Below are 12,661 nucleotides of genomic sequence, written 5' to 3' on the forward strand. Positions count from 1 at the left end.
GCCCACCCCTTCCTACTGGCGATAAGGGGCGAGGACCCAGCCTGTTTGCTCCACGCCCGCTCTCCCAGACCTGCCTCCCGACAGCAGACCTGGGTGTTACTCATTCTGGAAGCAGGATGTGGGAGCAGGTGGGGAGAGTGTGCTGGCCCTGCGCTGTGGGAAGGAGGTGCTGCCTTGAGTGTGGCAGCCTGCAGACTGGCCCAGGCCCAGCTCCACCAGTGGGGTCAGCGCAAGCTCAACAACCCTTGCTGGCAGCCCCAGCTCTGCATCTGGAAGTACTGGTGTCCCCCAAGGCAGGGGAGCAGGGGTGTAAAACACTGCGCTGCCCCCGGGCCCACAAGGGTTCCACAGCTCAAGTCGGGCACCCCAAGCTCCTGGCTTCAGATTGCCACAGCTCTGGCTGTTACGGCCATTTGGAATGGAAGCTCTCTGACTTTGTCTCTCTCTCTCTCAATCTTTCTCTGTAGCTCTGCCTTTCAAATAAACAAGTCTTTAAAAAAAAAAAAAAAAAGGAGGAAGAAGAGGAAGAAGGGCTGCAGAAGCTAAGAAAATTGAAACAGTAGTCAGAGCTCCATCTGCTGGATTTTCAGGAGAAGCAACAAGATAAACCTGTTCTTTTTTTGACACCAAAAAGAAAGTTCAGCAGTATGATGTTGCAATTCAGCAGCAAATAGCCCCAGAACTAGTTGACAGAGTCTTTAACAGACCCAGGATAGAGACCTTGCATAAGGAAAAAGTAGAAGAAAAAGATTGATTTTATTTATTTGCAAGGCAGAGTGACAAGACAGAGAGATATCTTCCATTCTCTTGTTCACTCCCCAAATGGCCCTAACAGCAGGCCTGTGCCAGGCTAAAGTCAGAGCCTAGAGCTCCATCTGGGTCTCCCACATGGGTGGCAGGGACCCAAGCACTTGGGCCATCTTCTACTGCTTTCCCAGATGCATTAAAAGGGAGCCAGGTTGGAAGTGGAGCAGCCATGACACAAACCAGCACCCACATGGGATGCTGACATTGTCACAGGCAGTAGTTTAACCTCTTCTGCCACAACACCGGCCCCAATCAACTTTTTATACTATATGAAATGAAGGAGAAAGGTAATCAACTTCATCTTTCAGCACCTATAGCTTTTTATAAATTTATTATTATTTTTATTTGAAAGGCAGAGCTACAGAGAGGCAGAGGGAGAAAGAGAGAGAGAGAGAGAGAAAGAGAGTGAGTGTCAGTCTTCCATCTGCTGGTTCCCTCCTCAAATGGCCACAATGGCCAGAGCTGGGCTAATTTGGAGCCAGGAGCCAGGAGCTTCTTCCAGGTCTTCCATGTAGGGGCAGGGGCCAAAGCACTTGGGCCATCTTCTGCTGCTTTCCCAAACCATAGCAAAGAGCTGGATTAGAACTGGAGCAGCCAGAACAGGAACCAGTGCCCATATGGGATGCACCCAGGGTGTGCACCAGCAAGAAGCTGAAATCAGAAATGGAGTTGGGATTCAACCTAGGCACTCTGATAATGGGATGCTGGTGCCCCAAGTGGCATCTTAATTGAGCCCCGACTGCCTGCCCCAAGTATTACTTCTCAATCAGAAAAATATATTTTAAGAAATAAGATAATTTTTTTCTAAATAATTGTTTTGTTGTTTCTTAAAGCACAAATTACAGAAAAAATTTTAACATGTTTTTGGAATGCCAAGAGACAGGTACCATCCCTTTCACCTCTTAATCACAGTTAACTTGTCCCACCTGCCTCCAACACTTCCCCATGGAAGTCCTCCAGTGACAGAGTGAAGACTGATCAAAACAGCCACGGGCCTCAGAGTGTGTCATCCCCCTATTTTCCTGTAAATGTCCCTAGTATCTTTTTTTCTAATGTTTATTTACTTAGTCTCACCTACTGGAAAAGCAGAGAGACAGAGATTTCCATCCACTGGTTTGCTCTCCAAATGCCTGATGGGCCAGGCTGAAGCCAGGAGTCAGGAGCTCCATCCAAGTCTCCCACAGGGTGGCAGGGACCTGAGCACTTGGGCCATGATGCGCTGCCTCCCAGAATGCACTGACAAGAAGCTGGACTGGAAATGGAGCAGCTGGGACCAAGGGACTCCTCAATGTCTGCCCTTGTGGACAAGTTCTTTTTTTAAAAAAAAGTTTATTTTTATTTATTTGAAAGAGTTGTAGAAAAAGGTAGAGCCAGAGAGAGAGAGAGAGACAGAGATCTTCCATCTGCTGGTTCACTCCCCAGATGGCCACAATGGCCAGAGCTGAGCCGATCCAAAGCCAGGAGCCAAGAGTTTCTTCCAGGTCTCCCATGTGGTTGCAAGGGCCCAAGGATTTGGCCATCTTCCACTGCTTTCCCAAGCCATACAGAGAGCTAGATCAGAAGAGGAGCAGCTGGGATTTGAACAGGCACCCATATGGGATGCTTGCAATTTAGGCATCGGCACAAGCCACTGAAGCACAGCGCCACCCACCATAGAATATAAGGATGTGGGGCCTGTGCTGTGGCACAGTGGGTTAACGCCCTGGCCTGAAGTGCCAGCATCCCATATGGGCACCGGTTCTAGTCCCGGCTGCTCCACCTCTGATCCAGCTCTCTGCTATGGTCTGGGATAGCAGTGGAAGATGGCACAAGTCCTTGAGCCCCTGCACCCACGTGGGAGATGTAGAAGAAGCTCCTGGCTCCTGGCTTCAGATCGGTGCAGCTCCAGCCATTGCAGCCATCTGGGGAATGAACCAGCAGATGGAAAACCTCTCCTTCTGTCTCTACCTCCCTCTGTAACTCTGACTTTCAAATTAATAAAATAAATCTTTTTAAAAAAAGATTGGGATATCCACCTTCCATACCTGAGTGCCTGGCACCAGAGTTCTACCTGCTGCCCACGTGTGGTTCCTATATGAGGAACCTAGACTGAATTCCTGGCTCCTGATTTAGCCTGGCCCGGCCTTGGCCATCGTAGACATTTGTGAAGAGACCAGCGGATGGGAGCTCTTTGTGTTTCTCTGCCTCCCTCCTCTCTTCCTCTTTTAAGATGTACTTACTTGTTTGAAAAAGTGACAGAGGGAGAGACAGAGGCAAAGACACAGACAGATGTTCTGTCTGCTAGTTCATTCTCCAAATGCCTACACAGCCAGGGCTGGGCTAGGTCACACCAAAGCAAGGAGCCAAGAACTCCATCTGGCTCTCCCACATGAGGACAGGAACCCACGTGCTTAAGTCACCATCTGCTGCCTCTCAGGTGCATTAGCAGGAAGCTGGATAGGAAGTGTGGCGTAGTTGGGACTTGAACCAGGCACCCTGATATGGGATGTGGTGTTCCCATGCAGTGGTTTAACCCACTGCACCACAACTACCACCCCTACCTCTTAAGTAAAGTAAACAAAAATTGAATACATTTTAAAAAGAAGTCAAGCTTTCTCTCTACCTGTATTTCTAAAACAACAATAGTGTTAGGTTTCTTTTAAAAAAAAAAAAAAAAGCCCACATAAATAGTAGCAGAGGCTAGACGGAGATCCCACAGAACAGACCTTTTTCTACCAAGTCATATAAGTATCAGTTCACTGTATTATAAACAATCTCCCTTTAAAAATCATCTTAGAGGTTGAATTTGAACTCAGAAAGAATAAACTTTTCCCTTACCACCAGAACCTTTTTTTTAAAGAGGTAGTATGTGAACCTTGTTTTTAAAAAATGGAAAAGCAAACTAGTACTAAGAGCTACACAATGAAAATTATTCCTCCCTGCCTCTAGGCCTCCATATTCCTTTCCCATATCCCCATCCTGTTAGTGTCTAGGGTATCCATATGGAGAGTCTATGCATAACCCAGTATCCTTGTGTATGTGCTTTTGAAAAAAATATCAATGATAGGATACTGTGTATACTTTTCTACATTTCCCCTCTTTGTCCCCTTTTCAACTTTCTCTAAAGTTGTTAATAGGCAAGTTAAAATCTGGTTTCGAGGTCTGGAATCATGTCTCCCTTTCTTCTTTTGTTTGAGTATTTGGACTTAGTTTTATTCTAGTTATTAAAGTCATGCTTGATATTTAAGAATTAATGTGTACATGTATTCTAGTCAACACCATTCTATGCATTTGATTTCATTTTTCTGGCATAGTCAAAGCTATTTTTTTATCACGGCACTGCTAAAGAGAATAACAGCTCAATATTTTTAGAACTGGAGTGGTTTTTTTTTTAAGATTTATTTACTTGAAAGTCAGAGTTACATAAAGAAGCAGAGGCAGAAAGAGAGGTCTTGCATCTACTGGTTCACTCCCCAACTGGCCGTAATGGCCAGAACTGCACTGATCTGAGGCCAGAAGCCAGGAGATTCTTCCAAGTCTCCCACGTGAGTGCAGGGGCCCAAGGACTTGGGCTATCCTCTACTTTCTCAGGCCACAGCAGAGAGCTGGATCAGAAGAGGAGCAGCCGGGACTCAAACTGGCACCCATATGGGATGCTGGCACTGTAGGGGGTGGCTTTACCCGCTTTGCCACAGCACTGGCCCCAGAACTGGAATTTCCAAAAAGTGATTTAGTCTATACTAAGTGCTAGCTACTGTGGAGGATGCAAAGTAATTCAGTCTCTGCTGAGGTCACTTGCCTTCTCTCTGTTTCTACTATTCACAGCAAGAAATTAAGGTACTGAGGGGAGTCCATAACCAGATAATCAAGCCCTAAGTGATCAGGCATTGTCTGTCATTTTAAAGGTAAAAACCTCAAAAACCTATAGGTTCCTGCTGGGAAGCCTATGAATTATTTTCTTCTTCTCCACACTGTGTCTGCTGTGGTCTGCATGTGTCCCCCAAAGTGCATGTTGCAGCTTAATGGCCAATGTGATAGCATTAAGAGGTTGGGCCTTTACGAGGTGACTTAGGGGATTAGTAGCCTTATGAGAGGGTTGGAGGGAACTAGCTGGGCCCTTTTTTTGCCCCCTGTCCCTTCTGCCTTGTGAGGACACAGTGATCATCGTGGGAAACTCAACAGGATGGCACCAACTTGGAACCAGCCACCAGACCCTCAGCAGACACCAAACTTGCTGACACCTTGATCTTGAACCTCTCAGCCTCCAGCTCTGTGAGAAATAAATTCCTGTTGTTTATAAGTTATCCAGTCTCTGGTATTTTGTTATCACAGCATGAATGGACTACGATAATATCCATGTCTCTGTCTACCTCACAGGTCAGTTTCCACCTGACTGCAACTATCAAGTATCCCAATATATCTCATACTATGGTGAAAGAGTGGGCAAGTACTTCTGTTATTTAATGAGAGCCTCCTGCCTTATACTCCATGACATACTTTGTGCTTTGTGTGCTCTAATCCTCACATAGCTCTAACATAGTTTAAAAAATAAGTAAATAAATAAATGGATAAGGAAACTGAAGTGCTGAGAACATAAGGCATTTGCCCAAAGTAACAGACTAAACAACAGAGCTGGAATTTGAATCCTCTGTGTGACTGGGTTCTAAGCACTGGAATTCTATCAGTGAAACCAATGAATTTCAAATATAAAAACATTTCAAGTTTTATATTATTAAATGTGGTTACTGACCCTTCCCCCATTACCCCCCCATTGTACCAAATAAATGTAAAGACTCTGTCCCTTTTAGTCACCTGCACAAGAAAAGTGTTTTGACAAGTACTGAATATCAGACATTACTTGAGTGTAACTGCACACTTAATGTGGCATAACCAAGACTTCCAAAACTCTGTCCATAAACCCAGTGGGAATTTTCCTCCATCTTAAAATCTGCTGTAGCTTCACTTTACTGGACTATGATGCTCTCCTGCACTGTACTCATGATGGTAGCAGGCAAGGAATGAAACCAGCAAGTTCATGGACAGTGTATATGCTGCACAAATGCTCCACCAACAGCCACATCATTGAGACCAAGGACCATGCTCATCCAGATGAATGTGGCAGAGGTCGACAAGGTCAAAGGCAGGTTTAACAGCCAGTTTTAAACCTCAACTGTTTGCAGGGGGCACCACTGACAGCATCTATGAGTCAGATCACTCCATTCTCCTACTGGCTGAAGTCAGTGGTATTGTGTCAAAGAATTTTTTTTCAAGTTTTATTTTCTTACTTATTTGAAAGGAAGAGTGACAGAAAGGGAGAGAGAGAGAATCTTCTATCTACTGGTTCACTCCTAAATGCTCATAACAGCTGGGGTTGGGCAGACTTAAGCCAAGAGCCAGGGACTCCATCCAGGTCCCCCGGTATATGTAGAGAGCCAAGTAGTTGGGCCATCACCTGCTGCCTCCCAGGCACACTGAAATTGGAGACAGGATTCCATCCCAGGCACTCTGATATGGGAAGTGAGCATCTTGACCAATATCTTAATCATTGTGTCACAACACCCACCTGTCAAACTTTGGTTTGGAGAGAATCAAATATGTGAAGTATTTGTTTATAAATAAATGGTTAAAAGCCAAAGAAGGGGCTGATTCGTGCAGTGGGTTAAGTTATAGCCTCTGAAACCAGCATCCCATATGAACATTAATTTGAGTCCCAGCTGCTCCACTTCTGATGCAGTTCCCTGCTAATGTGCCTGGGAAAGCAGTGGAAGATGGCCCAAGTACTTGAGCTTCTGTACCTATGTCGGAGACCTGGATAGAGTTCCAGGCTACTGGTCTCTCTGTTTACTTTTAGAAAAGTAGAAATGGGAATAATTAAGTCATTATTTCAGTAGTAGTCTGGTTTGATTAGCCTGAGAAAGATTAGTTTTCTGGTTCTTTCTGAATTGGGCTGAATGAGTTGATTGAGCTGCTATGTAACCCTGTTAGCAAGGTCACATCATATTGCTAAGACTTTCTTTCTCCTCTGTTACAGAAATAACTTATTAGTTAAATCATTTAGTGTGGGGCCATAGACAATGATTGTCCATCCACTGGTTCACTCCCCAAATGCCTGCAGTAACCAGGGCTGAGCCAGGTGAAAACCAGGTGTCTGTACCTCCATCTAGATCTCCCATGTGGGTGGCAGGGAGCCAGGTAGTTGAGCTGTCATCATCTGCTGCCTCTCAGAGTGCACATTAGCAGGAAGCTGGAATTGGAAGTGGAACCAAGACTCAAACCCAGATTCTTGGATATGGGATCTGAGCATCTCTAGAAAATGCCCTGTTAAGTACTGTGTCACAGGTCTGGTGCTGTGGCATAGCGGATAAAGCTGTCACCTGGGGTGCCAGCATCCCATATGGGCTCTGGTTTGTGGTCATTTAGGGAGGAACCATCAGATGGAAGACCCCCCCCCCGTCTCTCTGTCTCTGTCTCTCCCTCTTTCTGTAACTCTACCTCTCAAATAAATAAATCTTTTTTAAAATAATTTATTTGAGAGGCAGAATTACACAGAGAGGAAGAAAGAGAAAGGTCTTCTATCTGCTGGTTCACTCCCCAAATTGCTGCAATGGCTGGAGGTGGGCTAAACCAGGAGCTTCTTCTGGGTCTCCCACGTAGGTGCAGGGGCCCAAGTACCTGGGCCATCTTCTAGTGCTTTCCCAGGCCATAGCAGAGAGCTGGATCAGAAGAGGAGCGGCTGGGACTAGAACTGGAGCCCATATGGGATGCCAGAGTCACAGACAAAGGTCTAGACCACTGTGCCACAGCACCAGCCCCAAACAAATCTTTAAAATAAATTACAAGATATTAATTCACTTCTTTGAAATTTTACTTCCACTCACCTTAGATTTCTGTACCTTTGTCTTTTACTTTACAAAGGACTAACATAGGGCAATTTTAATATAAAGGAAAGATGAGTATTTGAATTCCAAGAGACTTCCCAGGTTTATTTCAGGGGCTCCAATGTGGGCTGTTTTCTCAATTGATCCTCTTCATCTCAGCCACCAGCCCCTCCTCCCAATGACTATCACCTCCGCCTTGGATGGTTGACTAAAAGCCCAACACATGGCCCCATTCTACTCTTGTCATGGACCTTTGCACATCCTTTTCTTTTTGCCTTCAAGAAATTCTCCCTTCACAGCCTTCTGACACCTCCTCACCCTCTTGTGGTTCTCAGATCTCAACTCAGTTATTCCTGTGACCTTTCTGAAGAGGTGAATTCTGCCCATTATAGAACCACATAGGTGCAATATGAACTCATCCCTCTGACAAGTGTTGATTGAGTTCCTGGAGAGCACTGAACCCACATTTGGCTAATGAGAAATTCTTTCGTGGTTCCTTGTAACAACCTTGTATCCTATCTTTTTCTGCTTAAGCTAGCTCAAGTTCATGTCTGTGGCTTGCAAGCCAAGAGACTTTAGCCAACATGACTACTCCAGGGATGGTTGTAAAATTCATCTCTGGGAGAAGAATGCTCTTTTCAAAAAACAGTTTAATGGGTTTCCTGGGTATATGGAAGTAAAGCAAAAATTCACTCTGGAATAAGGAAGCTTAGAACAATTACTAACAACTGTAATGAAAGGTGGTTAAAGGATGGCTATGGCTGTGGACAAGCTAACTTGTTAGTGTTGTTTTGGATGTGTGTGTGGGGAGGTGTAGTGAGGAGGTGTCTTTATTTTCTTTTATTAGAGCCGGAAACAAAGGAAAACAGGTCTGTGGGGGAAAGGAGTGTTTTATCCTAGCAAAAGGAATTGTTCTGTGCAACCCAGTGACTGACGAGAGACCCCCCAAAGAAGGTACGCAACCAAGGAACACCACCACTGAATTATTACGCTATTTAGTTTTATGTTTCTTGTTACATTATTCTTAGGGTCCCATTTATAAGATTTTTTTAAAAATATGGCAGCCTAGCTTTAGCTGTGCTTTGTGAAAATAAGCAGCCATTCTCAAACTTAAGGAAAAGGTATTGTCGGGCGCATTTATTGGCATGGCCTCTTTGGAAGGTGTCTGCCAAGGCAACACTTGCACCCTGGAAAAATGCTTGCGCACACACATCGGGACACTGTATAAGAACAGTCACAGCAGCAACGCAAATAGTTGGGGGTGGGAAAGAAAGGAAAGGAAACAGTTTAAATGCTTGTGACAGGGAAACAGATAAATCACAACATATTCATGTAATGAACTACTCAGTAGCAGAGAAAATAAACTGCAACCACGTACAACAGGGATGGATTTGAAGGATAATATTGATTGAAAACAAGCAGAAGTATAGTAAAGCAATTTCCATTTTATAAAATTCAAAGAGAAGCCAAAGTATTTTTTCTTTTTTACTATTTAATACATTGTTTAGGAATATATGTATGTGGTAATTATATAAAGGAAAGTTAAAAGTTTTTTGAAAAAGTCCTTGTGAGCTAGTGTGCAATTATTTCCTCTGCCTTTGGTGCTTCCTACCTGAAACAATTGGACTGTTTCCTGGTGAGTTCTATGAAGCATGTCAGAAGGAGTTGTCACACAAGGTGGTTTATTTGCAGCAAATGTGGAGGCCATGGGGAATAATTTCCAGATCCCGAAGCCCTGACTCTATGAACAGGAGGAATGGATATCTGTTATTTTAAAGGAAAACGAATACATAAAAGTTCTTGTTCTCACCTGCATATATGACTACAAGTCCACACAGCAGGCACAGTTCAGAAACATGGGTCAACACAGGTTGCTATTATGCTAATAACACCACGCTCTTTCTCAAAGAGTAGAGGTTGGCTTTTGACTCGGCCGTTAAGTTGTTGCTTGGGGTGCCTGTCTGCCGTATTGGAGTGTCTGGTTCCAGTCCTGGCTACCCTGTGTCAGATCTAGCCGCCTGCTGATGGGCACCCAGAGAGGCAGCAGGGCATAGTTCAATTGCTTTGGTGCCTGCCACTTGCATGGGAGACCCAGACTGGGTTTCCAGTGCCTGGCGTTGGCCTGGCCCAGCCCTGGATATTGCAGGAGTTTAGGGACTGAACCAGCCAATGGATGATCTTTCTCTGTGTCTCTCTGCCTTTCAAATCAAATGAAAAAACCAGAAAAGATTTATTTTTAAGGTAATTTATTGTTGAATGAAGAAGTCATAAAGCAAACCAGAGTCAGACAGATGTCAAAGGTAAACTTAAAATATTTTTGTCATATACTATATGGTATTTCCTGAGATCAGAACCAGGCAAAGAAATGCTAAAGTACTCATTCAAATCGCCTCTTCCTAAGGGGTCTGTGACCGGACAAGAAAACAACTCTTTCCTGGAAAAACAACTCATTCCTATTCCATGCAAGCCATAAGTTAAGAGATGGAGCAAAAAGCTTTTTAATTCACACATAAACTGTCTCCCAGATACACTTAGGAATGTTTGTTTTTCAGGAGTTTGAAAAAAAAAATCACTGCTTCCGCCTTGCACAGGAACAGGAATCCCCTCTCAGCTGACACCACGGGTTCTACACAGCAGTCGCCTCCCCACAGGATTGGAAATTACATTGCCTGCTTACCTGACCACATCATGAAATCAGATAGGAAAATCCATTCTTGCCCATCAGTGCTGTGTAAATCGCTCTTCCTAATGCAGAGAGCACTTGCTGCTCTGGGGTGGCCATGGGGTCTCCAGTGCCGCCCTCATGGGTCCCTGCTGAGCCTGGCCTTGCCACCCGGCCGCTGGCTGCAGGTGGATTCTGTGCTAGGGGATGGGCACAAAGCAGCAGTCAGCAGTACCATCTGCCTAGGACCCAGAACAGGCTCTCTCCAGGCCGCCAATGACTTCTAACAGAAGCCATTATCATCGCACCTGCTTTCAACGTAACCCAAGTGCCCGCTGTTGGCTCGAGGCTACCCAGAGACCTGCCAGTTCTGTCAGGGCAGACAGAAGCTGGAAGACAGCCTCGGAAACCGGGAGCCAGCAGGACACGGAGCTACCCAAGCTCCCTCACCGTGTAGCCCGTGACATCACTGAGACATATTCAAAGGAAACATGTACCGTTTGTTCTTTCCAATAGTGGTGGGGAAAAGCAATCTGCTACTTGCTCTACTCAAACACACGAGGATCACCAGGAAGGTGGAAGAAGCCAGAGAAGGGAGTGGGGCAGGAGGCAGGAGAGGGGGCACTGCCCACCCACCACCCACCCACCCCACACCATCCCGGCCCGGCCACCCCTGCCTCTGCAGCCTGCTGAGATGAATTCACAGCTTCTCTGGGGGCGTCCTCGGGGCACACCTGACTCCACTTCCGCTATCCAGGGCTCAGAACAAATGGGGCTGGTGCCGCGGCTCACTAGGCTAATCCTCTGCCTTGCGGCGCCGGCACACCAGGTTCTAGTCCCGGTCGGGGCGCCGGATTCTGTCCCGGTTTCCCCTCTTCCAGGCCAGCTCTCTGCTGTGGCCAGGGAGTGCAGTGGAGGATGGCCCAAGTCCTTGGGCCCTGCACCTGCATGGGAGACCAGGAGAAGGACCTGGCTCCTGGCTTCAGATCATCGTGATGTGCCGGCCGTGGCGGCCATTGGAGGGTGAACCAATGGCAAAAGGAAGACCTTTCTCTCTGTCTCTCTCTCTCTCTCACTATCCACTCTGCCTGACCAAAAAAAAAAAAAAAAAAAAAAAAGAAGAAGAAGAAGAAGAAGAAATGGGCAGGGGTGGGTGGGAGCTGAACGCTGACGCTGCTCCCTGTCCTGAGTTCACTCGGTTTAACCAGGAGCAGGGGCAGATTTCTTTGCATTTGGACTAGAGCGATGGCGCTGGCAGATCCTTCAGCAATTGTTTCAGCTAAGTCCAAAGAGCGAGCCAACCCAGGCACTTCCTCCAGAAGACGCTGAACACATGGACAACCACAGCCTCCCGGGGGGGCAGCCGGGCTTAGGTGCTGCAGATTTTTTTTTTTTAAGTCTTATTTATTTGAAGGGTAGAGTTACAGAAAGAGGGAGAGAGAGAAAAAGAGGTCTTCCATCTGTTGGTTTACTCCCCAAATGGCCACAACAGCCAGGGCTGGGCCAGGCTGAAGCCAGGAGCCAGGAGCTTCATCCAGGTCTCCCACACGGGTACAAGGGCCCAAGGACGTGGGCCACACTCTGCTGCCTTCCCAGGTGCATTAGCAGGGAGCTGGATCAGAAGTGGAGCAGCTAGGACTGAAACTGGTGGCCAAATGGGAGGCCGGCACTGCAGGCAGTGGCTTATCCCTTTACACCACAATGCCAGCTTCCAGAAGGGGATTTCACACATGCAAACAATATGCTTACTTACATGGAGCACCGCTCCCCCCCCTTCAAAAAATAAGCACAGGAGCCCACTGGATGCTTAATACCCCATCTGTTCAAGCATTGCTCTGGCAGTAAGGTCTGGACCAGTGCAGGGTAGTGGGGGCTGCATCTTTCCCCGGAATACCAACTGAAAACCTGACAGACAATTTTGGAGAACATCAGGTGCTCTTAGGGTCTTGAAACAGAAATGCCACAATAAAAACGAGCTGTTGATGGGGATTAGTCGGTGACACTGGGACATTGCTGTTTGCCCAACATTCTCTGGGTGCTCTACAGCAGTGAGGGACTAAATGGAGGCCGCAGAAAGTTACTAACTTTAACACTTTCAGAATAGAACTGTGCTCATAAACCTGCTGCGGGGGTTCCCTAGTTGCCCAGAGTTTTAACATTTCCCCTCTTAGAGGCAGTTGCTGCTGTCCCGCAGCATCCTGGGAGCCCCGTGCCTCGGCCTCTGCTATTCCTAAGACTCGAAGGCCCTTCCTTGCTTTGTTCTGGCTGATTCCCTTTCCTCACTTAAAAACTGAAGTTCAAGGGCTAACGCCTCTTGGAAATTCTCCTTTCTTGC

This window comes from Oryctolagus cuniculus, chromosome 19 (assembly GCF_051225735.1).
Source record: "Oryctolagus cuniculus isolate XC-2025 breed Fujian yellow rabbit chromosome 19, ASM5122573v1, whole genome shotgun sequence".
Taxonomy (NCBI): domain Eukaryota; kingdom Metazoa; phylum Chordata; class Mammalia; order Lagomorpha; family Leporidae; genus Oryctolagus; species Oryctolagus cuniculus.